At 35.9% G+C, this 27,180-nt stretch overlaps 1 protein-coding gene and 1 long non-coding RNA gene across 2 annotated transcripts in view; both read left to right on the forward strand.

Moving 5' to 3' along the window:
* The window catches only part of GPM6A (glycoprotein M6A), a 112,056-nt gene that overhangs the window by 30,133 nt on the left and 54,743 nt on the right, over positions 1–27,180 (forward strand). The gene's annotated exons all lie outside the window — the stretch shown is intronic.
* Positions 1,788–20,865, forward strand: LOC132071964 (uncharacterized). The gene is made up of 2 exons (XR_009418271.1): positions 1,788–1,874; positions 20,703–20,865. It is a non-coding gene; the product is annotated as an uncharacterized LOC132071964 (long non-coding RNA).

The raw sequence follows: 27,180 nt of genomic DNA on the forward strand, positions 1-27,180 counted from the left end.
GTATCATCATAAGGGTGTCCTTATTTTTATTTTTTTTAAATCATACAATAGTTTGATTTGGAAGTAACCTTTAAAAATGATGTAGTTTCAACCCTGCCACACCCAGCATGGGCAGGGACGCTTCCCATTAGACCAGACTGCTTAAAACTTCATCCAACCTGGCCTTCAACTCTTCCAGGGATGGGACATCCACAACTTTTCTGGGAAACCTCTTTGGAGCAGATTGTATGTGACTCAGCACTCCCAAAGCAAAAAATTTCTTTTTAACATCTAGTATGAACCTACCCTCTGACAGTTTAAAGCCATTCTCCCTTGTTCATCACTACATGTCCCTGTAAAAAGCCCCTCTCCAGCTGTCTTGTAAGCCCTTTTTAGGTACTGGAAGGCTGCTAAAAGCCTCCCCAGAGCCTTCTCCAGCCTGAAAAACTGTCTCAGCCTGACTCCACAGGAGACAACTATTTCATGGCTTTCCTCTGGACTTGCTCCAACAAGTCTCTGTTCTTATGCTTGGAGTCCCAGAGCTAGAAATGCAATATAAGAATGTAAAAATATTTCTAAATTTCAGCTGATACTTCCAGTTGCTGAGATTCTGGGGTTGATGGTCCTTTGGAATCATCAACGAGTGCTTCAGTTTAGCACACAGACTTGTTTTCTGCCTTTTCTATAACATTACAACGCATGGGACACCAAATTCAAGATCTTAATGGTATACATTTTGTATGTATAAATAAAGCATTTAGAATCTATTGGATTCTATGAATAAAAGGAGCCTTTTGCCTAGGCAGCTTAAATATTAAATGCTGTTGCAAATGAAGTGTGAAAGATGAAGATAAAGCACATAGCTGATGTATTTCTATGCAAATATTAGGTATTTTAGAATTTTATATATTATTTTTCCATTGAGCTATTTGAAAGAAAAAGTACTAGCTCATAGTAGTTAATGGAAAATAATTTAGGAAGAATCTGCTGGGAGGAAAATGAAGCTTATATAATCAGTGAGACATCACAAAGGGAGCAGTGAAATCCTTTGTTCTGATATCTTCTATGTTTGAAGTTGTTGTATTCATATGTCATTGGTAAATGAAGTATTCATAAAAGTGCTTGAATTGTCCTATGAAATGTGATAAAGTAACAAAGTTATATAGATTTTAAATTTTTCTTGTCTGTTGTCCCATTGTCTAGCTATTTTTTTTTCTTTATGAGTACATTCCAGATCACTTTGTAATACATTTCCAGTAACCAGTATTAAATAGCATAGGAAAAAAAACCCTGAAAGAAAATGGCTTAGGTTACAACCATAATAACTCATACTAAGCCCACAAAAGACATAGGAGGAATATATTAAATGAAACAAAAAAGGAGGAATATATTAAGTGCCTAATCTGTATTATTGCAACTACATTTAATAGTTTTCTGATGGCAGATATATTTATTTGCTTACATATATTATTCTAGTATAGTTCTTGTCACACAGGTTCATACCATTGTGTATGACATCAGAGAACATCCTGTGGTGAAAGTGACCCACAAGGACCATTGAAGTCCTGGCCTACACAGGACAGCTCCAGGAGTCACACCATGTGCCTGAGGGCATTGTTCAAACACTTCTTGAGCTCTGGCAGGCTTGGTGCTGTGGTGTGGAGGGATAGAATGTAAGAAAATAGTGCAGAAGGCAATCTCACACCTGGGGAGTTGCAGCTGTACCAATCACAAAGATTAGGAGCAGGCCTGCCCTTAATAGGCCACAGCTGTGTCCAGTAAGAAGATGAGTGCTACAAAAGAGTGGGTTAGCTGGGTGAGTGGAGTTGGGGTTTGTTGGCTGTGAAGAAGGTGTCAGTGCTGTGAGGAGGTGCCCATGAGGAATCACCCAGAAGGTATGGGACTTTTGAAATAAGATGACAGCACTGTGGTTGTTCCCTTAGGAGCCTGTTATAGTGTCCTACCACCCTCTAGGTGAAGAACCTTTTTCTAATATGCAGCCTAAACCTTCCCTGACACAGCTTCATGCTCTTCCCTCAGGTCCTATCTGTAGTCACCAGAGGGAAAAGATCAGTACCTGCCCCTCCATTTCCCCTCATTAGGGAGCTGTAGGTTGTGTTGAGGTCTGCCCATAAAATTCCACTATTCAAGGTGAGATGCACCAATGCAGAGCAAAACAGGGCAATCCCCTCCCTTGACTGGTAGGTAATATTTTGCTTAACTCATCCCAGGACATAGTTGGCCCTCCTGGCTGCCAGGTTACTGTGGATTCATATCCAGCTTTCTCTCAACTGGGACACTCAGGACCCTTTTCACAGTACTGCTCCCCAGTCTCTTGTTCCTCAGTCTGTAGGTTTGCCATGTCCCAGGTGCTCAGAATTAATTTTCTGCCTGTCTAGAGTACTTCAGATGCAAGGATCAAGTTGAATATTATTTGCTCTACTATTTAAAATATACCTTCATTTTACTCTGTGTCAAAAAAAATATGAAGCACCCTAAGTTAATTGAACTGAAGATGCTTAATTTTCTAGTAAAAAATACATTATTAAAATGGTGCAGAAGTTTTTCCAAGGGTAGAATGACTTATTTAATGTGTTGAAGACAAATATCTCATTGGTGAGAATTTCAATATGTCTCAGCAATGTGCACTTACAGCCCAGAAAGCAAACTGCATCCTGGTGTGCATCAAAATGAGTTCAGCCATCAAGTCAAGGGAGGGGAGTCTGGCTTTCCACTCTGCAGTCATGAGAGCTCATCTGAAAAACTGTCTAGCTCTGGGACCCCCAACACAATAAAATGTGGACATGTTGGAACAAGTCCAGATGAGGGCCACAAAGTTGATCAGAGGGCTGGAGCTACTTTCCTATGTGGCAAGTCTGGGGTGGTTCAACCTGGAGAAGAGAAGGCCAGATTGGATGGGACTTTGAGCAATCTGATCTAGTGAAAGATGTCCCTGCTCATGACAGAGGTCTTGGAACTAGATGATCTTTAAATGGTCCCTTCCAACTCTAGCCATTCTAGGATTCTATGATCCTAATCCCAGCAGGATTAGATCAAAACCCAGCACAATACTAGCTCAAAATGGTCATTAATTCTGTCTACCTAACATTGAATTGTCTAAGTTGATCATAACTATATAGTACATGCTTGATTGGGATTGTGCCTCCATTTTGGCTGCTGGGATGTATGGCCAAAAATTGGGAATTTCCAAGCCAGATGTGCAAAGACAGCGTCTTGTATGAAGCTGCATAATAAAAATAGTTGAGACTTACCTATATTTTTGGACATGGTCTTTAACTTTCATTGGTTTTGGTAATTGCAAATCGCTATTTTATGCAATTCATCATTGGGCTATGCTACTGTCTTTGTTCTTACATTATGCGAATTTTCTGATGTGAACATGCTACAAGAACGATTTGCCTGCTGTCGACTTCATCCAATTGTAGGAAATAAAAACTGGTGTCCTCTCTTATTTCTTATTTATGTCTTTTTAACCTTCACACATTTCCAAACTGTTTTGGCTTTGCATTATTAAGTCATCTTTATAATATCTATAGTATGGTTTTGATGTAGCAAAATAAAAGATAGAAATTTTGTGTTAATAAAGAAGACTAAATTATTTTTACCCATTCAAAAATAATGGTATGAACATATTATATATGTATCTCCTTATTTTTCTTTTGTGTATGTGATGCTGCTATTAGGAGTTCCTCTATGTGCATGCAAAAGGGTTCAATAAAGTCTCTTGAAAAGTCATCCTTTTAAGCAAGCAAAAAACTACTAATGATAACCAGAAGTTATGGTAATATATCATTGCTTTTCAGATACTGATAAGCAATTTTCAGTTTTAACTTCTTTACTGATAGATTTGTGCTGCAGCCTTAGTATTATAGCTTTAGCATTTCAGTAATGTTTTGCTTGCTTTCCTTTTTTATTGAGCAAAAATGAGAGAAAGAGGTTTCCTGGCAAATTAGTGCTTAGAACAGTTAGGAATACTTGTGGTTTTCTGGTGGAGCTTTCTTTTGTTAATTTGAAATTAATTTCAGTTTTATTTTCTTGCCTTTGGTTATTGCAGTATAGCTCTGTTTTTGTACTCAGTTCAGTGTGCTTGCTTGCCTGTGTTAACTGATAGGAGAAACTAATGCAGAAAAACACTTCCCGCCGTGCCCATCCTAGCACTTTCCTAATTGATTTAATCTCTGCTCCATCAGAGCATCGAAGCCTCAAACCTGTTCCTTAACCCAGTCTATTAGTCTGATGAGAATCGTGCCATGAGGGGGCCTTGGTTTGTCTCTCTTTATTGACTTAAAAAAGCCAGCAGCCAAAAAACCTTAATCTTTGCTACATTACAAAGCTATGGACATAGCCTTAAATCACTCTGCAGCAGGCTAATAAAGATACTGGTAACTGATTTTTTGGAAGAGTTTGGACAAAAAACTGTGGCTTAATGAAGTATTTTGCTTTTTACTTTTTCTAAATTGTCCAACAAAAATGAGCAAAAGAGCATTTTGTTTGCATTCATTTTTGGCCATGCAAAAGCCATGCAAGGTCAAAGACAAGTCTCTTAACTTTTTATTTGGCCTGTACAGCTGGATATAGTAAAAACTGGTTTTCTGCTCAAAAATACTTTGCTGAAAACTGGTTGTTTACTGATTTATGTTTTATCTGTAATGATTTATATTTCTTTTAATATTTGATTTTCTGTTCTTCTCATTGTGTATGATCAAATTTAAATTTCTATAAATGCACACGCAGCACAGAATTGTGATAGATATATTGGACATGGTTGCACGGTGATTGATAGAGAGATGCCATACTAACCTAAATTCAAGCTTAAGTTTGAATTTTTTCCTAAGGAGTTTGTTTTTTGGGTTGTTTTAACTGATAACCTTTATTGTCTGTACTGATAAACATCTTCATGAGATGGTGATGCTGGTGATTTGTACTTATACAGAAAAGAATCAAGTATAGTTGTTAAAGCTGCTTTGTCTCTTCATACAGTGTTCTCCACTAAGAGTATTCTATACCATACTTTTGCATTATGGCTATACAGTAATTTAAGCTGCTAGTGGTCCCCTCTAGGTTCCAAACTGCTGTAGTTTTGAAGTCATAGCCATCAATTAATTTTCAGTAAAACACCTGACCATTTACATTTTATTTAAGTTTCTTAAGCCACATTTAGTGTGAGCATGCTCCTTTTGTTCTGTGGCAGAAACGTATATTTGTGGAGGATTTAATCTCACTTTCATCACATTATTTTTTTACCTGATGTCTGTATTGCATTGACATATCTCTCAGCTTGCTATACCCACCCTATCTGGGAACATAAGTGTTGATAACATGAAAATCTTGAATAATCATGGCATAGGATATAAAACACATTACATTTTAACACTTGGATTTTTGACGATTTTTTAAAGTTTTACTAGTGTATTTAATTCTATTAGTATAATTGGTGAATTTGTTTATCTTGGAAACCAAGTTGTGCTGATTCAAAGTGGCCAACAAAAGGAGGTACTTTGTTTTCTAGGGATGCATATCTGGAATGGCATGATATGTTTAGTGACTCCCCATGACTGGGTAGATTAGAGAGAACTTCTGAAGTCTCCAGTGTACTCAGGTAGTGAGTGCAGTCATCTGAGACTCTTGTACACCTTGCTATGCATTCCTCCTACCTGGAGAGGCACATTTTGCCATAGTTTTAAATGTGAAAGCTAAAGTAAACAGTCTAAGTAAGTAGGATTTAAAAGAATCTGTCAATCTTATTTTCATTGAGAAAATTTCTATTTTGAAGTGGAATACAGATCTCTGAGCCTTGAGGTGTCAGGTGTCTAAGCAGACATGGAGTCATGTCAGACTGTGATAGCCTTGACTGTACCATGCTCTGCTGTATGTAGCCAGGCATCCCTCCTCTGCTTGGCAGGTGTATCAAGTGTTGTGGTCACAATAAAACATAAGAGTTTGTCCTACAAATAAGTTGAAGGAAATAATTTGATAACAAAGGAGAAGAATACACATGTGCTGGATGTGAGGCAGAGGAGATTCAAAGGGGCAAAAAAATATTTACAAAAATGTTACTGTTATAAGTACCTAACCCTTTTCTGTTCCCATTAACTTCTGCTTATTCACTGCCTTCCCCCTAGAAATATCCTAGGTAAAACAATTTTGTGAAACATTTGGCAGTGAGCCTATCAGCGTGCCTTTTAAATCACAATTATCAGACAATCAGTGAATGTGTGAGTACTGTTTTTCATCCTCTGACTGAGAGACAGCTGGTTATTTAATCTATTGATCGAGCACTGGTGTTTTGTTTTTTGTATTAGTTGTCGTTAAGTACATGTAGTAGTTATTTATAATACACAGTGATTTACTTAACACTGTCAAATGCTTTATATTGCATCTGTAGGTATGTGACTTTGCTCTTATTAAAACATTCAGAACTAACACAAAGCTTCTCAGTATGTGCATGCCAAATTTGTTGGTATTTGAAATGTCTGGCATGATAAATTATTGAATATATTTATACGGATTGACTTTTCAGGGCTTACTAGTAAAATGGAGTATTTTTTACCTAAAAGTGGCTTCACACTGGGAAGGTTTTGAAGGTATTCCATCTGCACAAAGTACTTGGGACATAATCCACTTAAATTCTGTCTATTTCGTTTGAACTGTAAAGTCAAGTACTAGGTAGGTCTTGTGCATTAGGATGTCTGGTATTCTGTCTGCATTAGCATGTGGTAAAGCTACTATTTTGCATATATTTCAGCTTCATATGGGCAGCAGCCCATTCAAGACAAAACCAATTTGCATTTACGGCTTATACTTTAAGAGCTACCTCTTCACATTCTCTTCATGTCAATAATCCTTCATTGATTCTTCTGAGACTCAGAAAGATTACTTTTCTGCGCAAGTACTACTGTACAACTACTACTGGTGCTGTACAACTCCATCTTGGCTATTTTTATGTTATATGCTTGGACAGCTCTTTTAGACATATTCAAAACACTTTTAAGCCACATTTTTGCTTCTCTGGGTGCTACTTCTTAAAACTACAATACTCACCAGCAGTTTTTTGCTAGAATCAGCTTTTATATGGTTCTATGATTTTATAAATATTTTATTAACAAAGATCAGTTGTATCCTGGTTGAATGGTGTGGCAGTGGTAACTGAGTGACTAGAATGAAGCATGTGATAAAGTCTCTGCCCCTGACATTAATTATCTCTATGTGGAAAACATAGGTATAAATATATTGTAAGGAGAATAAAAGTCTACATTTGACTTTGCGAATAACAGCTGTACATTGCAGTAGGTAATTCAGCTGTGGTGTCTATACCATTCTAGGATGCTACATGTTACAGTGTGTGTAATTCTTATCTAAATGTGAAAAAAACAAATTGCAACTGGATGGTAGTTACTCCTCATCTAATCACTCTTCTAGAGGTGCTGCTAGGATGTCCATTTTAAAGCTTTTCAGAGTAAAATGCATTAGGAAGACAAGGTAACTTAATTCTTCAGCCTTGAAGGAAAGTTTCTGTAGTGTAACAGAGAAGATAATTTCTTCAAAGACAGTTCTTTATTATTTTTTAAAACTTATTCTTGTAATATTTCCAGCATCTGTACCTGAGTAAGCAATATAAAAACTAGACTAAGACATTGCAGAGGCATTTTTCACATCTGTTTTTTTTTGGAGCCCATTCAAATTGGTTAAGTTTTCTGAACTGTGCTAATTACCAAATCATTCAATTTTTTCCCCATCTGGATTTACCTCCTTGGTATTCCTAACCAGCTGAGTCACTGTTTTGCATGCCAAATATCATGATAAATACCTAGTTTGTATGAGCTGCATGAAAAAGTCGTGACACAATTTTCTCACTTCTTTTATATGTCAGCTTGCACAATATGGTGTGGATAATTAAAAAAAATGAAATGTGTATTATTACTTAAGAAAACTAAATATTTCGCCATGGACGGTAAGAAGCCTTTAGAGACAGAAAGAGTACATTCATACTTTAGGTAAATACACAAGTTGTACGCAATGATGCCCAGATTTATAATTCTGTTCTATCATATAACCTTAAAATTTTTAAAAATCTTTTGAAATAAAGACTTAAGTGCACTTCTTGCTGCTTTTTAAGGTAGCTTTTAAATTATTTTAAGTTTGAATTTTGCAAGGGAAACTGTTCAGTGCTTTATTGAAACTCAAATATGCCCTCTTGAATGAGAACCTTTGCTTTTATAAGTATGTAAATTGTTACTAAAATGCACATTAGTTGGTCATTCAGAATTTTAGTGCTTGTTGGAGTATCAGAGGGCATTGCTGTCTCTCTCAGAGGACTGTGGGGGCAAAGAGTTTCCCACTGTAAGATCAGGTTTATGACCACCTGAGGAACTTGGATGTATCTGTCTATAGGATCTGATAAGATGCATTCCAGAGTCCTGAGAGAATTGACTGATACACTCTTCACACTATTTGAATAGTCGTGGCAGTCAAGTGAAGTCCCAGGTGACTGGAAAAAGGGAAATGTACTTATCTCTAAAAAGGATAGGAAGGAGGACCCCGGGAATTATTGACCTGTCAACCCCACCTCTGTGCCTGGGAATATGATGGAACACATCCTCTAGAAGCTATGCTAAGGCACATGGAGTACAGGGAATGTGCTGTACCTGGGTTGGAGCAAGCCCTGGTGTCAACACAGACTGGGGGATGGACAGATTGAGAGCAGCCCTGATGAGAAGGACTTGGGGATGGTGATGGATGAGAGGCTGGACATGAGCTGACAATGTGCACTCCCAGCCCAGAAAGCCAATCCAGTCCTGGGCTGCACCAAAAGCAATGTGGCCAACAGGGAGAGGGAGAGGGTTCTGCCCCTCTGCTCTAGTGAGACCCCACTGCAGTGCTGCATCCAGCCCTGGAGACCCAGGAAAGACAAGGAGCTGTTGGAACGAGCCTAGAGGAGGCCACCGAGATAATTAGAGACATGGAGCACCTCTCCTGTGAGGAAAGGCTGAGAGAACTAAGATTGTTTGGGCTGTAGAAGACTTTGAGGTGACCTAATTGTGGTTTCAGTTCCTGAAAGGAGCCTACAAGAGAGCCAGAGAGAGACTTGTTACAAGTGCTCATAGTGACTGGAGAATAGGGAATGGATTAAAACTCGGAGAAGGTTTATATTAGGTGTTCATAAGAAATTCTTTACTGTGATAGTGGTGAGACACTGGAACAGGGTGCTCAGAGGAGTTGTGGGTGCCCCATCCCTGGAAGTGTTGAATGCCAAGTTGGATGGGGCTTTGAGCAGCCAGGTCTAGTGGAAGATGCCACTGCTAGTGGCAGAGGGTTGGAACTCAATTATATTTAAGGTGATCTTCCAACCCAGCCATTCTAGAAAGTTTTATATCACTAAACCTTAGTATTCTAACTTAAAAAAAAAAAAAAGATCATTGCTAGATAACACACCAGGGGCCTAAGGCTGAGAGAATTGCCTAATGAAGGCTGGGTTTTCAACTCATGTGGAGCAATTTCTTTCTGAATTAAAATGTGATCATTATTGAGAAATAAACTTTTGCCAGAATTAAACAGATTAGATTATATCTAATATGCAATAAAAGAGTTTACAGAAGAGTAGTGAGAGTTAAATCTCCCTGCGAGTGCTGAGATCCTCATTTGCAATAAGCACTCTACTTGTCCCACATCCTCAAACTGAGTTCATTAGTTTCTAAGGAAAACCACATTTATTAATATTATCCAAAACAGTCCTGTGGGCTATGCCACTGCTCCCTGGTATAAAAATTTTACCAGTTGGATAAAGAGGGAGCTTTATTTATATGGTCAACAACAAGTGGCACAACTGAATTGGTTCTAAACCAATTTTTATCCCAGTGGAAGCTCTGTGGTTTTTTGCAGTAGAATAGTCCTGTGGGAAATAATGATTTCATGTTCTTTCTGGTTTTTTTTCCCCACATATTTAGGACACAGATCTGAAAATCTTCTTAAAGCACCTAAATCTGTAAACATTTTAAGTGGAAAGGTTACTGTCTTGCCACTGTTTAAACAGAATTAACTTTTTGTCCTAGTAAATTATTTACTTTAGTCTGGTTATTATAGCTTAGAATTGTGTCTTCACTTAGTCTGAAAATATCAGCTGGATTTTTGTATATGATGCTGGCATGTTCAGAGTTGGGTTGGGGTTTTTTTTTCCCTTCAATAAAACATGCTGTTGGAAGTCTGTTTTTTTAAAGAGAGTTATATAAATATGGGTTAAAAAGGACTATTTTTTTTCCAATGGTGTATACACTTAACAACATGTTTAATTCATCCCATGAAGAACATGACAGTTCACTTTTAAGATTTATTTTAGCTTTTGCACTGAAAAACAGGGGCCTGAAATTTTGATCAGTATCTTTGCACAATACGTGCATACTCTTTTCAGCCTTGTGACAGTTGGTGAATGTGCATTAAGAGATCATCTTCCTGTCCCCCACAGGAGATCACCTCCACACAACATATGCAGCGTTTATCTGCCAAAATTCAGAAGTCTCTTGAATCAAGCTTTTCAAAAAATTCTTCCATCTGGAGCTCTTAGTGTTTTCCAGAGATTCTAGAAACCTACCAAGAGAAAAATCAGAACATTTCAGAAGCTAGAGTTAAACTTATATATCTTTTATAGGAAAAGCATTGTGAAACAAGCAGCACATAATTTTAAAGGCCTGTGTGCATATTTATATGCTTTAATATAAGAAATGTTCTTTACATGCATGTAAAATGCATATATTCCATGTATCAACAAAGAGAAATAAACTGCAGTTTATTAATATTTTTTAACCTTCTATTTGTAGAGAGATTAATATACAGGACTAGTGTCACAAAAATGGCACACATTCCCTGGGAGATTGTGATGTTCCCACTACATCATTAATTTGATGCTAATACCAACTGCAAGTTTGTAGTATTGGCAAGTGAAAAATCTATGCTGCTTTTACATCAGAGAACTTGAAAAAGAGAAGCAAAAATGGAGTGACAAAACTAAATGGAAATTGCAAAGCCTTTGTTCTTCTCACACTCTTCTCTTTGGTTTATACACGCAGGATCTAACTCCCTAGTTGCCTAGACAGGGCAAAGAAGGATAGAAGGGGTATTGTGAATACTAAACAATCTCTTCAGTACAGCTTTTTGGCTGGGAAGATGTAAACCTTTTTCTGCTAGCTTTGCAAAATTGTTCTTTCAGTTGTAGTGGTCAGCACAAAGAAAATGATTCTTGAAGAAAAGAGAAGGGAAAAGGATTGGTAAATCTGCTCCCTAAACTTTGACTATTTATTTGAAGAATGACAATTGCAGACTATGATAGTGGTCAGCATTCAAGACTGAATGGGTGCAACATGTTTTAATTGAGATTGTAAGGTAATTTTAGAGTTCCATCATATCAGATTATTTCATTTAGCCAAAGGCTCATATTATAAAATACTTGTTTCCTAACAGGTTTTGACAATCTGATTTTATGAAATGGTTGTCTTGGTAACCCATTCACTTTGCTTCCATCTATGAAAAAGCAAATGAGAAAACAGTTATCTGGCTTGAATTTTTTCTTACATCTTCCACCACTCTCTTGTTTTTATTTTTGTCTTAGTTAACCTGCAAACTGGAATCCAAAGTAATACAAATGTGTAGTATATAACCCTGAATAATGTTGTCTGTATAGCTTGCAGGCAGATAGATATCCTCAATTACTTAGTATATAATTCACAGGAGGGTTAATTATAAGCTCTTCAAGGCAGTGACCTCATTTTTGGAGACATCTGTAAAGTGCCAAGCATAATAATGGTGCTATCTGAATAATAACACAAAAACCCTGCAAAAATAATTTGTGAGATAGAAAGTAAATTACCACTTGTGCATTTTTATATATATATATATATGTGTGTGTGTTTATATATATGTATATATAATGTTCTCCTTTTTTTGCATACTTAACTAATGGCTATTTTTGTCATAATACATTTGTACAAATTATTTTGTTTATATCAAGTTTTCAACTTATGTAGTATGGTAGTGTCTGTAGTAGGACTGAGCATTTGTTTTCATGAGGTACAGTACTTTGGGAGGTTTAAATGCCATAGGAAAATTTGGTTACAAAAAATGTAAATGACAGAATGTTATTAAAAATTTTCAGAAAACAATTTGTTAATAGTTAACTGAAATTGTATGAAATTAGAGCATTTAATGTCAGGGTTAGCAGCCTTCTTGTATTCAGCCTAGAAGGAATAGCTCTGACTGCAAAGAGCCACACAGGAGCTTTCAAATTTGGAAAGCAAATTTGAAATGCACTGAGAAACATAGTTAGTATGTGAAAAATGAATAAGAAAATTCTGCCAAAATGGAACACAGTTGAACAGTCTCAAAAGACACACTGGTTAAGGCATGACTGATCACATCTCCAAGTGAACAGAAAGAAAGAAACAGGAAAAAACCCATGTGCCTTCATGATACAGTTAAAGATGTAAGGCTAAGAAAAAAGCATAACTCCCAAAAGAAAGGGAAAGCAATGAAGCAATGTGTCAGCACTAGTTAATCTGGAAAGGATGAAAATAAGAAAAGCATAAATGGAAAATTAATTCATTTTCATAAAAGGGTTACAGGATTTATGGAAAGCTTGGGGAACAGTATAACGAAATGATGAGAAAATAGAACCGATATTAGGAAAGGTAGGTAAAAGGAATGAGTTTGGGATTTTGTTTGTTTGGTTGGTTTTTTAAGAAGAAGAACTGAGTCCTAAATCATAAGGTTTACATTACTTTAATTTTTAAATTATATTTGTCTTTTAGAAATTTTTAACAAAACTAAGCCTTGATTTTCATCTTTCTCCCTTTTGCTTCATTATCCCCCACAGGAATGCTAGTTCAAAAGAATTTTTTTAAAAAGAAAGGAAAAAATACTTTCATATGTGAGGCAAAATATTTGCTTTCTTAGTTTTGTTGTGACAGAGAACAGATTTCATTTTCTACTGTTTATTTCCTGAGATATTGTCTGTGGTTATAAAAGTTTGATGCCATGCAAGAGTTCAGGATCAGCTTTTCTTAGGTCCTGTGTGATACCCTACCTTGGCTTCATAAGGTAGTTTTTGTTGATTTGTTTTTTGTTTGTCATTAATGTGAGCAATTGTCATGATTTCTCATTATATGCAAGCATTCATTTTTCATTTCTAAATCACTGGAAACCAGTAGAGACTGAAAATGGAAAGGTGCTGTGGAAATACAATTTGCAGAAAGTTAGTCTTCTCATTGATGATGGTTTTACAATTAATTAATAACATTCTCTGTCTCAATCTAGATATGGTGTGCAGACTTCCAGAAGACTAAGCACATGTTCTCCAATAGCTGTAGTCCTCCTGTGTGGTTTAACTCCAGCAGGTGGTTTGTGGGCTCCTTACTGTTTCATTTCACCTCCTGCATTCTGTTCCCATAAGGCTTGTGGTGAAGATCTCCAGTATTTATGGGGTTCCAGAGTGTCCCAAACCTTCCTCAAGTCACTTTTGCTTCTCCTGACCCCTGTTGTATCAGCTTTTATCTGGCTGTGCAACTCCAGTAAGGTCCCACTTTGTAACCTGCTTGATACAATGCTGGGGATATAGTTAAGGGCTCCCAAAGCCTTAAAAACTATAAACTTTCCATGCTCATTTCATGATGAATTCCTTGCTATTATCCATTCTCTGAAATAATATTTTAATTGAACCAAATTGATGAAAAATGCAGGTATACACAATTATTTATACAGTTAAATCAGGTAGTAGGGGTCCAAAATATTATAAAAAGCTTAGGTAAATAATGGTAATAAAAAATGCTCTTAGATATTAATGTAGCAGTATCATGATAAAGCTCTTCCTCCTTCCTCTTTTTTCTTCATCTGACTTTGTTTTGTTCTTGACCAAATGATACTGATAATTTCAGCACTCTTTCATGCCTTTTCATTCGTGTTTAGATTTGATTGTGTATCTGTTCTTTCAGGTCTTCTCAGGTTTAATCTTTTTTCCTGAACTTCCTTCATTTGTTTCATACAGTGGGCGAAAATTATCATTTGGCAAGACAACAAGCTTGAGCAACTTTCCCCAAATTCTTCCTTTGGTGAAAACCACCCACATTTGGTGAAAATCCTACTGCCAGTAGCATCATCATAGTAGGGAACATTCAAAGTCCCTCATGTGCATTTTTCTGTCTTGTTCACCTTCCCTGTTTTGGTATGTCCCCACAAAGCACCAGCAGTCTTTAGATTACTGTGGGCACACAAATCATGTGTGCATGTTGTGCATAGCTGGCGGGGAGCCCAAAACCATTGGTCCATGGACTTGCTGAATAGGAGCAAGTCCTGGGGCCTGAGCATGTGGCTGTACCTTACGTTGTGTGGTAGGTAGGATTTTGGCTTCAGGCAGAGATGGGTAATATGAGCTCAGAAATTTTTTATGCTAATATTAATAAAATAATAATTGTAAAATGTGGGACATGTAATACAAGATGACATGTGGTGGACTAAACATTAATATTAATTTGGAAAGATCTTTAGTACTCAGTGAGACATCCTGCTGATGGTCTTTATACCACTACCTCATGTATATGTTATCTCTTTCCTCCCCTTAATGGACCAAATTTTCCTGTGTCACAGAACCTTATCTTCCTAGTCAGGGGTATAGAATACACATGTATCTTTGGTAACTTCCTTTCTGGTATATATTTCAGGTTCTAGAAGAATTTTTGGCATGAGTCTTTGCAGTGGTGCTCAGTTTAATAAAAACAACAGTAATTGTATCCCTTTCAAAAGGCTAATTATTGCCCCCCAGATACGTAAAGAAGTATTCATTTTGTGTGCATGATAGATTGCTAATTGTATTGATTAAATGTCAGCAGAAGAAACTTACATAGTAGAAATAAAAATGCCACAAATCTTTGTTGTTGTTTTCTGGGTTACACAGTGATCAGGGAAATGAAGACTAAACAAATATTTATAATTGATACTCAGCAATGAGTCTGCCTTACTTTCTTGCTTATCTGGTAGCTCTAAAAAGCTTATGAGATACTTTATGAATATTTGTCCTTTTGATTTTTTTCCTTTGTTGTAAATTTTCTTGGTAGTTTATAGAAAACAATGTTTGTTTGAGACAGGCTGATTACCAAATGTGGGAGTCAAATACACCTGTACATTTCTGGCACTGCACTAACATTCTGTGTTACATACTGCAGGCCTTAGAGATGAACTGAATTTCCATCTGATTCCAAGGAGTTCTCATGAAGTAACTTGATAGGTACAAAAAGAGGTTCAAGTTAGCTCCGTATGCATGCTGCAGGAATCCTGAGGTGGATTGGACCTAGGTGGTCTATACCTAATAGCTTAAAATTTTGTTAGGCTGAAATGCTACTGAAGACTGCTAATGGATTTGGGTGATTGTCCAGAAAAAAAAATCAAAACAAAAGAACACCTGAAAGGTAATTTACATTTATATAAGTTTATGGATGGCAGAATGAATTAATTTCCAGTTTATCCTAACTGCATGATACATCACTGTTGGCTCTCTGAATTATGTGGTGGTCATCTGTCGAGCCCATGGAGTTGCAGCACAGTGTGATTTCTTCTGGATGCATCAACACTCTCCCTTAGCTGGCATACACCTCTCATGCAGAGACACCATCAGGAAAGCCTTAAGGACAAAATAGCTGCCTTTCTGGAATATCTGACCTTGAAAAGATAATAAATCTTATCTCTAAAAGCTATGAAAAAATTCCTTTAATTGCAGTGAATGGATCACTCAAATCACATTACAAATTCAATATAACCTGGATTTCACAAATTGTGATATGCAATGAAAGTGAAAACCTCTTTTGGGACTTAAATGAGGTTCTTATGACTGAAAGCTTATATGGTATTCATGTTGCAACTTTGGAACTGAATTTAAATATTTTGTCATTGTTCTTTATGTATTTGAGCAAAGCTTGTTTCTCTTGATGCTTTTGGATGTAACATATGTTTTTCAAGGAACTCTATTTTGAAGGAACACAAGGCCTGGTTATGCAAGCATCTACAGGTGAGCAGATAGTCTTTTACACATGGGGCTGAGCAACACCCTTCACAACACCTGATGGGTCTGTGGTCAGGCCTCCCTAATAAATTTGCTAATGTTTGAGAGGAGTGAAGGCATGGTAACTGCTCAGAATAAAAGGTGAAATGGTATCTACCAGGGCTCTTAGCTGGTGCACTATTTGTCCCCAGGCTCATCCAGTTAAAGTATTCCCCAAAGAAAATAAATTAGTACAAGCTTCTCTGTTACTTCTATTTGGAGAGGTTTTTGGAGTGTCTGCGGGGATGCAGCAGCAAGAGAAAGTGGAGATCTGAGATGCAGATGTCACTGCCTGAAGACTGTGCAGAAGCATGAGTCATTTAGGCAGAGATTTTTTGAATTCCCATAATTGACAGGCTTGGAAGCAGTGACTTGATTGTTGTAGCAGAAAGCGGACAGTCCTACTCTCCATGTAGCCAGAAACACTGGAAATAAAAATATCTTTTTAAACCATGATCTCAGAAAGCCTGTGCCAGTTCTTTCCAGAAGGCTCTCAATATATTCTGGCAATACACTGCAGATTCCTATGCATTTCTAAGATCCTACAGCTGTGAAAATCTGCAAATCACGAGCAGGAGGGCACACCAACAATCATTGCACTTGAGCAGAATCCTGTTAAGTTTCAGAACTGAATTTCCCCCCAAAGTTCTGTTGTTGCTACCTTGTTTCATGTTAAAATCTCTACATAGAGGAAAAACTGGTATGTAGAAAATGGCTACTGCAGTATGAGACTAAAATATTATTCAATATATACTTTAGTAGAATTCTCTGGCTTGTAAGGCAGAAAAGTCTTAGTTTTTTTCCTTCATAATTTAAAAATTCTGGTTGTGTCCATTTGTATTTCATATCAGAGCAGATGCTTTACGTAGTTGAAATTACTTGCATTTTAAAAAGACAGATGAATTTTACTTGAAAGTGATTTGCAGATATAGTACTGATACCATAATTAAATATATATGATGCCTCAGTTTTTAAGTGCTTGCATCTGTGAGATTCTATAAATAACCCATAGCTGATTTGTTTAAGAGCTAACTAGACCAGATTTTCCCCAACTTGTTTATGTCACTCACATTGCCCCATTCATCTTGATCTCCCCAACAGGGATATTTTCAGTGATATTTTCACACTTCCCTTGCACAGAGATTACTGCTCTTCCAGGAGGGTTGGGCAGAAAGCTGTACTGTTCCTCTGCTGCTTGTACTCATCTTGGGCATTGTTAGCCAAGGACCCTGGGTGACCATAACAATTCTCTCCATCCAGCTGTCTGATGTCCTGAATGGAGAAGGATCACTTCCAGGATCTTTCCTCCAGCCAAGATCTTTGCCACCTTCTCTCCAGATCCGTTTTTTTTCCTGTCCTTTTCTTTCCACAACCCCAAGGCCCTAGGGTTCCTGATTTAAGCACAGTATGTGATCAGCATTCCAATTTGTGTTTTTGTCTTATCTGTCTAAAAATTGGAATATTTGGGAGATGCCACTTTCATACCAGATATTAGAAAGATTTACAATCGGAGTGCGCACACAGCTGGCAAATAGCAAACTTCTACTTGAAAGTTCAAACTCTGAGTTTTTGACATGCAGTCCTCCTACTCACATGCACCCAATTATCTGCCACCTGTTAGTGTTCTCAATTTAAGATGGAAGAGTTTTTTTTATATATATCTGCACTTGGATGTCCTGTAGAATGACCCAGTCCCACACTGTTTGCTGCACCTCTGTTCTTCTTAGAATAGGATTGTGAGTGGGGTCAGTAGAAGTGACAAGACTTTCCTAAGTACCTTTGAGCTTCTCCTTAAAGGTGTAAAAGTGTTTTAAAGGTAGATGATGATATCAGACTTTCAACAACTGCATATGAATGATTAAGAACGTTTTTGACCTCGTTATTGGATTATGAAGAAATTAACTCCCATCAATACTCTTAGTGTTAATTAGTTGTTTTACTGGCTTACCTTAAAGTTCTTGAAGCATTTTAGGGAAGAAATACAAGCACTCATATACCTCTGATCTGGACAGTATGGTGAAGATAAATTGAAATGATAGCTTGCTAATAACGTCAACTTTTTTTTTTTCTCTTTTGCTGTGTGAAGCCAGAGTTGATGAAACAAGGATTTTTCATATTTTGCAAGGATAATCAAAATGCATGAAACTTATTTTTTCTAGTTTCTTATAAATACAAAAAAAGTGCTTGTAATTAAAGGTTAGGATTTCTCTTTTCATATTATGTTGTAAATAGAAAATTTAATGAAACACTGTTTGCACTTTAATGGTTTTCATTGACTTAGATTTAGAAATCATTTATCTCAGACAGTCTTTATATGGTACAGCCATCCTTTGTAACTTTTATAACTGCACATGCTTTTATGCTTACAATGTGCATTTATAAAGAGTCTCTATAGATACTTTAGTGGATTTGAAAGATTTCTGATGTCCAAAGAAATATACAGAAGAGCCCACTGACATCAAGTGAGCCTATCATTTCTTTGCCAGAATTTTTGGCAGTCAGTATTTCATTGGAAATCTCCTGTTTATTCATAAGTGCTTTTTTTTTTTCTTTAAACCACTGTAGTACCACACATCCTGAATTCTAATACTTAATAAAGTAAATGAAAGAAAATGTCTTATAGAAACAGCTCATACAAGTAGTTTGTGTTAAAGGGAATTTGCATTCTGGCCATACCCCCAGTGACAGCTGAAATGAACCCAGTCGAATAATTTTAGGCATAAAGCTGTGCTAGTTGCAGTTGTGTATAGATTTAGTCATTAAGAAATGGTAGAAAAATGGTATTAACTGCTACTTCTGAGTTTTTATATATCAAGAATTGGAGGAAGATCTATTTGAATAAATAAGCATTAAAAAAAGAGTCAAAGTTTATTTCTGTTAAAAGTGATCAAGAATTTGTCCATTATGCCTATGCTGGTGTTCACTGACTGACAGATTGATGTTTAATTTACATAGTGTTCCCCCTTTATTGACATTACTCAAAATCTTAAATATTTTTATATGGAATTTATATTTAATACATTAATTGCTAAATCAGTATAGTGATAAATATGATTCTGATGTTTCTTTCTCTTCATTAATGCTAAATATAAAATATATTTTGTATTTTTGTGGCTTGCATCATAACTTCCCATTTGATTATTGAAGCTAAATGAATTGAGATTAGTCATTTTCCCATGAGTAATTCCTATGAACATTATGATCCTTTCACATCTGTTTATGTGGGACAATAAAGCAGCTACCATTACTGGACAAATTCCTGAATGCAAAATGAAGCCCAGACTAATCCCCAAGTTTGCTGATGACAATTTAGTTCCTCTTCATTGCCACCATTATCTCAGGTTCAGAGAATCATTAAGATTGAAAAAGGACTTCATAGTCCATCCACCTAACACCACTATGATCTCACCTAAACCATATCCCCAAATGCAATTTCTATTGGTCCCCCAGAAAATACCTGTAAACTCTGGTAGGTTTATTTTGGTGTGAGGGGTTTGGTTTTGTTTTGAATTACATACTTAGTTGAATGCTTAAGGCCACATGTTATGAAGGCTCAAGCAGGCAAGAAGCATAATCAGGGAAACTTGTAGTGTTGGTAGTCTGGGATTGTTACCTGATATTCTCTGAAGCTTTTTCTAAAACAGCATTTATATTAAAAAAAGGCTTGTTACGGAAGTGCAATGATGACAAATATATGAAGATCTGATGGAGTGAATGAAGGTGAAGCAACTGGCATCAAATAGCATATTTTTTTCATTGGACCCTATTCTCTCTTCCTCAATATTTGGAGACAGTTTAATTCTATTGTTTCCCTGAGGTTTCTTTTCAGCCTGAAAATTCCTAGAAGAAGATGGCCTTGCATCATAAGTGTTAAATAGGGGATTCTTTCCTATAGTTATGGTTTTCAATAATGGAAGGGATATTTTTTTGGCCTTCATCAGATATTTAATGAGTATAAAAAAAGTCAAACAAAATTGGCTGTTGCAACTCCTCTCTGCATGATGTGAGTTCATGAAGAAATGAATGTGGCAATAAATGAAGGAGTTTGATGCTAACTGGATGGGTTTTGGAGCAAAAAATATGTCAATCTTCAGACCAAAATAATCCAAATTATTAGTATTGCTACAGCTGAGGAATTATGTAGAAGTTTTTCTAACTTTTCAGGAGCTGTTTTCTTAAGTCTTGCTGTGTATTTTTTGTAGAGCAGGTAGCATTGTGGTCTCCTAAATTTTACAGAGTGAAGCCTGAAGTCTTCAGCCTCAAGAAACTTACATGTGATAACTTTCTTCTGTCATGTATTTTTCCTGCTAAAGAATGTTTTTTTAATACCCTGAAGTACAAATCAGACTGTACAAATCGATACTGTTTATGTTCTGTTGAGGTTGTTTACAGCTCTGATCATACTAGGGATATCAGTAGATTCCTTGCTCGTGTATATTGCCAATTCCTAAAACCCAGCCCATGCTTTTCCTTTCTCTTGATGTATTCTGGTTCTTTGTCTTCTTTTTAAAAATAGATCATAAGACTTTCTCTTCATTCATTTTTCAACAAAATTTGGCATTACATTGCCAGTAGATTTCCCAGTAACAACGGAAATACAACTGAAAAAAATATCCTTTGTTTTTTCTAGGTTGCAGCTATAGACAGAGTTTAATAAAGCAGCTCTTCCATGACAGCATCACCTTAGACTGTACAAGTGAAACTGCACTCTGTGACCTTCTGGAACTGATTGCTGGTTCCAGATCTCACCTTGAATTTAGTGTGATTTTCTAATAAAAAAAGCAACTGCTAAAGTTTCAGTTGTCACTTCTAGATCTTGCAGGAGGCAGTAGAAGCTATACCACCTTCATCATGCTCAATTAGAATATGCCTACCATGGGACTCTAAAATAATGGTAATTCAAAAAAAAAATTTACACTAGATCTACCCCCTTCGAAGGTCATTATGAGGATCTCTTTCAGGCCAAGATATTATTATTCTGATAGGCCAAGCTATTAATAATATCTGGAGATTAGAATAAACTAAATTTACCAATAAGATAAAAAACCCCAACATTTTTTATCTGTATTACTTAATACAGTAGATGAATGCTGGTGTTAATGTCTACAGAAACTAGCAGTACACCATTTGGAAGCAAAGTTGGGTAATTTCTTGTCTCTCTTAGGCAATACTTCCCATCTTCTTTTAGGCTGAGGCAGAAAGGGAGATTTGACGCATCAAGAAACAGGTGTCAGGAAGATGTTTACTTATGAAACTTCACCTATGGAAAAGAAAAGATCTTGGCACTCTTTGGTTCTTTTCAAAATAATTTCAAGGTTTTAATATATTTTGCACCAGCCATGTGAAGGAACATTTTGGCACCCCAAATACAATTCTGCAATAAGTGTAGGGAAAATTTTGAGTGAACTATGTTTTGTTTTGTTGTAGAACTGGCTTATGAGCAAAGAATAACAGAAGAGCAATGATCCCACAAACGATACCCTATTTCTTGCTTAACTGAAAATAAATTTTGTTTTTTGCAGAGCTTTCTTCATTGTTTTAAAATCAAGAAGGATGTATTGCTGTTATGTTCAACTGTGTTGTAGAATTAGTTGTTTAACAGCTCAGGCTGTGTGACTACAAGTATCCACATATATTAAATTTTTAAAATCAAAAATGTCTCTTCACATTTCAAAGAGTATGGTTTTTATTAGTGTAGTTAGCCTAAATATTGTATTTTGCTGTTGATTTAAGATATTGGATACCCATTTTTACACCCTGGTTAAGTCCTCAGTTAGTGGGTGTAGAAATACTGGTGTCTGAAAATATTTGCCTGCCCAAAGAAATATCTTAAACCTGAAAACTTATTTAGTGACTCATTTATACTTCCTAAATGGTTAGTGTTGAAATGATGCCATATGAAATGTGTGAACAAGTTATGTGTTTTCTCCCTAGCTTTGCTTTTATCTTCCTTTGTGTTTTCACACTACATGAATTTTATATTTCAATTTCTCACTACATAGTATGTCAGATATGTCCTAAATTTCATATAAGTCATGAAATTACATAAATATCAGTATATTTCAGTAATTTTCCTATTTAAAAAGAAATTAGGAATTATAATAAATAGCACGGTGATTTACCTATAGTATACTTAGGGACAAATGGAATGCTTGAGTCTTCAGTTCTCTTGAGGTTTTTTACCTTGAAGATGTCTTTGCCACAACTATTCCTTGTTAATTCTTCAAACCTTTAAAGATTCTTTTCTCTATTGTTTTATCTTCTTGAGTTGGAAATAAGAAGAGGACATACCTTTGTTAACTCTTACATAAATAGATGCAAATTATGGCTTAGATGTATGGAAAAGCTAGTCCAAATAAATCTGTTTAAAGTGAAGGTATAGAACAGAATATCTGTTGGCAAGGGATTTCCTTGTCAGGATACCAGAAAGCTGATATAAGGGCATTGGCCATGACTAGTTTCACTCTGATGGTAGCAAATGGCCTAAATAGCTTTTGGAGCTAGCTCTTCTTTCTTATTTTATATCATATGATAGAAATTAAAATCTGCACATCTTAAATATCATATACTGTTATTTATATAGAAGTTCTAGACAAATCTACTGTTCCATTCTGGGTTAAAGCAAGCAAACAAAAGAATAAAGGCAGAGGAGGGAGAATTTAGCATATATTACTCCTATACTTGCCTCTAGTAAAACACTACAACTCAGTGTCATCAGAGAGCGCGAACTGGAAATAACCTGTATGTTGCAACCAGCTTGGTGGGTCACTGTGTTGTGGTTTTTTAATTTCATGAAAAGAAGGAAAATGTTAGCATAAAATCTGCTTGTAACAGGTTATGAAGTTTTAGGAGCTACAGCTGTGTAGGCCATGTTATGACCAACGGAACTGCTTTGAGCCGTAAGCTGTTAAATCCTTTGGGAAAAGCAGAAAATTAAAGGAAAAAAAGTCAAATTCAGATATTCGGTTTCATAAAATGGTGCTATAAAGACTAATATGAAACCAGCTTTATGAGGCAGGGACAAAGTTGCTGCAACTACAAATCCATACAAGTTGAAATTTGAGCTAATTGCTCAGTTGTAAACCCTGAAATATCTTTAGGCCTTTATCTTTAAAATCGACATCTGCCCTGCATGGTTACAGAGAAATTTAGTGTTCTACTTCTGTAGGGAAGGACATGTGCAGTTAATTGCCCAAAAGCAAACAGTAGTTTAACCAGACTAGAGGAAGCCTTTACTTAAGGTCAATAAACCCTCTGGCATTTCCTTGCCAAATTTGGCAAGAATATAGATAAATCTCTCTCAAACCCTTTGCTGTTTTTTGGAAGCATCAAATCTTTTGATATCACAGTAGGATATTCTGTAAAACATCCCAGTGTCCCTGAGAGCTTTCTCCTTGGCTGGGGAATCAGTCCTGCTTTTAATTTCACCTCCAGACTTTGACATTCAAAATTCAAATAAGGCAAATAAAATAACTGTATAATCAGTAAGGTAAACAAGTCTTATCAAGAACTGAAATTCTTGTTAACCTCTTTGTTTGTAGGAGAAAAACACCCACCCTAACCCTATCGAAGTAAGCATCCATATTACTTTCTTAATTATTTGGACAAGATTTTTCGTTCTCTTTAAAAGCCTTGTTCCAGATTTACATGCCAATGCTGCCTCTTACACTGAATTGAACTCTGCAATGACCTGACTTTGGAGTCATTGACAACACAGATATTGTTGAAGAAATCAAAGGAAATCTTGTAAGAAGGTGTGTCATACTCAAACCAATACACAGAGATAATATAAAGACAAAGAATATGTGATGGAATTTTGCTAAAACTTTAGTATCTGACTACTGGTTGAAGACAAAGTGTTGCTCAGCTAAGCAAGCTCATCCTTTAGTCTTGAATATGCGAAATGCTGTCACAAAGAAAGAAGAGAGCCCTTTACAGTCTTCCATGTTCAACTAAGGAAGAACAAAATTTGATACTGTCTTGAGAAGAAAGCTTCTTTTATACTTAATACTTTCCCTTGTAAACAGAAAAGAACAATGCCTATGTTTTTGATGTGTTGAAAACAAAATTTAAGACTCAATCACATTTATGGATGTCAAGTAGGTCCCAGAAGCTTATATTTTTCTCAAAATCCCAAGACAGGTGCACTTCTGAAAGATGCTGACAGAGAAGACTTGGTATTTAAACAAGTATCAAGCTTTCTCTGTATTTAAACATTTTGAGACCACAAATATAATTATAGTCTACTATCTCTGAACTTCATCTCTATTTCCTTCTGATATTGAAGTTCAGTTTTCTTCTTTCACTTTTTTCTTTTCCTGTATGTCTTATTATCAGAACACATGCACACAAAAGAAAGAAATTAAATAGTCAAAACTTATTTGCATAGCTATTTCAATATTTTTGAATTTGATGAAAAAACAGGGGCTTAAGGGAGGTTTTGTACCAGATTTATACCATCATATTCAGTTTGTTACAAAGTATGTTCAGCAATTTTTTGTCCCTGAGGAGAATAATGAACTTATGACTCAATTCTGACTGAATCATTACTCAATGTATCAACAATATATTTCTAGCTCTTTAGAAGCAGTGGGAAAGAAGGAACTCAAATATTTTTGTTTGAAAGGTGTATTCAAATGTATTTTTTAATGTACGTTGGTGTTTTTTTCCCCCACTTTGTCTGGGTTCTTAGTCTTCTTAAGACAAATTATTGACAGCAGTTTTAACCTGTGCTTCCCTGGGAACAAATGCCTTGGCAGCTGGCCATTGTAACCGATTTTCTGGGTGACATGCATATTCTGTACTGATCTTGCCAAAGCCTGGTGTTTCAGATAGCTTCCTTTTCAAGAGCAGGTGTTCATTTATTCCACATCATTCTGCAACCTTGGCAGATGAGATAAAATTCAGAACTAGTGCAAAAGAGCTCATTGATCCAGCTACATAGAAATAAATCTTAACACTTGGAGCTTGAAGTAGAAAATCCAGAAAGAGGCAGAGTGTGAAGTGGTGAAGAAGCTGGTTGGGTTTAGAAAAAAAAATGGTGACTTGGACATACTACCATATTAATTGTCTGGATTCTGCACTTTTCAATGGAATATGACAATGGTTTGTCTGGACAGGAATCTTACAGTTATAAAAAAAATTATTTGCATGAGTAGTTGTATCTGATAGCAATAGATTTATTCTTAGTAAAAATGTCTCATTACCTCTCTTATTTTCTTTCACTTTTATCTTGAATTTTTCAATGTTGTTTTAATGACATATAATGTAAACAATCAAAATCCATCTTTAGTGCAAAACACATGCATAGGATCTAATAGCAAAACTGTGCTTGAGAACTGAATGTGTGCTAAAATCCCCCAAAATAATAAGAAAAATATTGTCAGCCTGTGTCATTCTATGGGTATTGTACACTTGAGAGAGGTAAATATTTGATGAGTTTCACACTGTAGTAAACGCTATTTTAATTTACTTTCATTGCCACCACCTCTGTTGCCTTGCTTAGAAAATAGTATAAGCATTTTATCTTTAAATTATTCCTTCAGCCTTGCATAGATAATCTCAATTAAGCCAGCTACAGAAAACCTTTGTCCTATGCATGTCTTTATTCATCCCATGATCAATGTGTTTGAAAGATGTTCAACAGACTTATATCAGAAAAATAAATTGTAGATTATTAAGTCTGCTGAGAGAAAATAAGATTATTGTAAAAACTATAGAATATAAGTATAAAATAAAATGCAGTTAGAGCCACCAAGCTGATCAGTCTGTGGACTGAAGACTTTCTGTGATGATTCATAATCTTATCACAATGACATAGAAACGGGCTATGTGTTTTCACGGGACCTATTGGTGACCTAAAATATTAGTGCATTTAAAGGAAGGAAGAAACAAGAAGCTAAAACCTGACTGCAGCTCTTGGGAACATTTCTGATCTTGCATAATGCATAAAAAACTAGCTTAGATATTCTTACCAGTGTACACTGGAGAGGATGTAGGCCAACAGCCAAGTGGGTTTCTCAGGTGGATTATGGAGCTTGTGTTGTTCTGTGATGGCACAACTGCTCTGATGGAGATACCTGGGCCTGCTCCTGTGCATGTCTGTATGATTTAGAATTACAAAAATTTACTGTCTCAAAAAAAAGTTAAGTTCATCAAATCATGAAAAATTAGCTATACTTCTGTGAGAAATAAATATCGACTTTCTAAAATAAATTTACGTTTCTTCTTTGAATGTAACCACTAGTCAAACCTTTTTGTTCCGCTGTGTTTTTAAACAGACATTCCGGGAAAAATTCATCTAAACAATATGTTCTTCTGAAATATTTTGTTCCCACTGAACTTGCCTCTTTACAATGATTTTTTTTTAAGCAAAAATCACTGACCAGCCCAAGTTTTATTAAAAAAAAAATCCATTGTTTTCAGATTATCAGGAAGATTGTAAGATTTTCTTTAGTGATTCGAGACAGAAATGTGTCTAGGTTTCAGCACCACACTAACATATACTTCATAGTGGCATACTTTTTCTTCTACATTCTGGAATCCCTTCTCTTGATCTGCAAAGCAGTGGAAATAGATACTAGGTTATTATGTGTCATGGGGAGACTTAATTTGACTTAAAATCTTCTAGGTTAATTTTGCATCATTAAAAAAAGGATTGCCAAAGCACTTTGATATCACTGCGTGAAGGTGTATATGGGGCAATGAAGGGGAAGGAATATTGAGGAATAAACCATTCATATTATGTACTCATAATATAAAAAAATATATTTTGAAACAATAAAGAACAAAAGGATCTCTATTTGGTCTCTCCACCTAATTGGGTTTTGGCAGTGGCCTTGGCACAAAAATTTTCCAAATAATGTGAAATTGGTTTTGAAATGTTCTAAAAATTTTTGTACATCTAAAATGTATCTGGATTCCTTAGTATTAAGAATATCGGTTCTGATCTATCTATCTTTCTTGCTAAGATTTTTTTCTTTCCTAAAAGGGAGTCTAAAGCAACACAAACTACATCATGAGGTCTTAAGCACAGGTTTTAATGAAAAAATTGGCCAAAGAATTTTCATAAGATCTAGCTTACATTGTCTTGGTTCTGTACACTGAAC

This window comes from Ammospiza nelsoni, chromosome 4 (genome assembly GCF_027579445.1).
Source record: "Ammospiza nelsoni isolate bAmmNel1 chromosome 4, bAmmNel1.pri, whole genome shotgun sequence".
NCBI classification, from domain to species: Eukaryota; Metazoa; Chordata; class Aves; order Passeriformes; family Passerellidae; genus Ammospiza; species Ammospiza nelsoni.